Source organism: Brachyistius frenatus, unplaced genomic scaffold (genome assembly GCF_029030835.1).
Source record: "Brachyistius frenatus isolate BFR_SWC_R1_liver_20210118 unplaced genomic scaffold, ASM2903083v1 Contig_141, whole genome shotgun sequence".
NCBI classification, from domain to species: Eukaryota; Metazoa; Chordata; class Actinopteri; family Embiotocidae; genus Brachyistius; species Brachyistius frenatus.
This window is the reverse complement of record NW_027210740.1, coordinates 312210-314451: the sequence shown is the minus strand read 5'-3', so window position 1 is coordinate 314451 and position 2242 is coordinate 312210.

Below are 2242 nucleotides of genomic sequence, written 5' to 3'. Positions count from 1 at the left end.
TCATTTCTGTTTGAACTACGTGCGTGAATGTTGTTTGGGGAGGAGGGGAAAGGGGGAGGGGTTTAAAACACCACCTTGACTTACCTTTTAATGACGTAACGACAACGAGCCAAAGAAGCCCGGTCATAGGCCAAGTAGCCGACCAATCAGCTTACTACGTCCTCAATGAAATAACAGGTGTTTTTTGTTTTTTAATTATCATTATTATTTGATTAACTGATCAAAACGGATTTCACTTTTAATATGATAAATTTAAACCAATTAATAATAATAATTAAAAAAAAAAATCATACTTTGACCAATGGCTTCCTTGTATTGTGCAGTTAACGAGCAGTTTCTGAAACTGATGTGTTTAACTGGTGATTTGTTTAATGTGAGTCCAAACAAGAAGGGGGGGGGGGGCACGTCAGAATTAAATCATCTCATTAAAGTGTGTCACTTCTTTATGATGAATTAGAAATGCTGCGTGTACAAACTAAAATTTTGCCTTTTCGTGTTTCACAAATTTGTATTTGTCTGCGAAAACAAAAAGAAGGAATAACCAACTCTGTCATCCTCGTTGCAAGAACCTCACACTTTTGCTTTAAAATCACATTTAAAATATACGAGTTTTATATAAAAAAATTTTTTTAAAAGACTAAAAACCGTGCTGTACGCAAACAACAGATGGTCGAGACAAATGTATAAATGTTGTTTATTATTATTTACCGGTCCTTTTATCTACCGAGGTGCAGCAGGACTGACGATGTTGGTATTCCTCCCTTTTTGTTTCTTCCCAGAGCTCATCAACGCTTCTGTCAATTTTATATTTATCAATATTTTCAATGACGAAATGGGATTTTATTCCAAAACATGAATGTATGTTTCAATAAATGTATATTTCGATGTTGCAGCCAATGGTATACTGTTTTGTTTACACTTTTTTTGTTGTTGTTTTTAAGTCGACCGCAGACGCTCAGGTTACAAATGACTCGTTGTTTTCGAAAGAAAATCTCTGATGTAAAACACGTCAAAAGCACGTCGACTAAAAACAAATATATTTGTTCGCGCGCGGGAGCATTCGTCCGTCAAATCCTTTTTTTTTTTCCCAGCATGCACAGCGTTGAACGAGGCCACCTTCAGGGTATAGTTGACACGCGCGTGAAAAAGGGAAATCTCAACGTTTTTGTGAATGAATTACTCACCACGGGCAAAGGAAAGTTGAAAGTCATCTTTTATTGCACAATAAAAGATCACACATACCATGTTTTGACTCATGAGATTGGTCCACATGGGAATACAGAGAGCTATAGTTACAAATAAGAAAAATAAAATAAAAAAAGGAAACAAAAACAAAAAATAAAAAGATAAAAACCCCACCACATAACTTATTTATTGATGACCGGGTTTCTGACTGCAGGATCAGTCAGTATTATTGTCTTTTCTCTCCTCTTCAGAAGAACATCCTTCGTGAATGACTTCGGTTCAGTGACGATCTGTGAACTGTTCTTAGTTATATTTGAGGTGATTTCACAGACCGCACGAAGTCGGGTGACGTTTTTTTTCTTTCTTGTCGATATCTAAAACTTGCGTTCCTCCAAAACTTATTTTTTTACAGTTTTCTCAAGTGTCTTCGTTGTATACTTTTTTTTTTTTTTTTTTTTTTTTTAACAAAATGCGATTATTTCGGGTTTTTTTAAGTTGCGAGTTAGCTTTTTCTCTAACTTTAAATGTCAGTTGTTGTTTTTTTTCCCCTTCAGCATGCCTCTTGAAAACAAATGTTAACAATAAGCTAAAAGCGGATCGGAGAAGAATATGTCACGGTAGTGTTAATGAAAGATCATTTGAGTTTTAGTCACTCTGCCCTCTGTGATACGCACATTTTCCCAGATGTAGTTAACCTGGTTTTTTTTTAAAGTGGGAAATACAAGAACACCCAAATAGTTTTAACCACATTAACACGCGAATCTAAAAAAAAAAAAATGGAGAAAAAAAATTAAATGCAGATGGAGTGATTTCTTTTATAGATTTGTGTCTTCTACCAAAAGACTATTTCAGAGTCTGTGAAACCAGTAAATGAACTGAGAGAGAAAACCACAAATTTCTCCAGCTTTTAAACCAAAAATTTACTTTTAAAGGGAAAAACAGGTTTTAATATTTATATTTTTTTTAATTAGAAAAAAAAAATTAAGATTAATCCAGTTTGGCTCCGAGTTTGGGAGCGAAAACTCTTTTGACTGTTTTTGGATGTTGCTTGATTTTT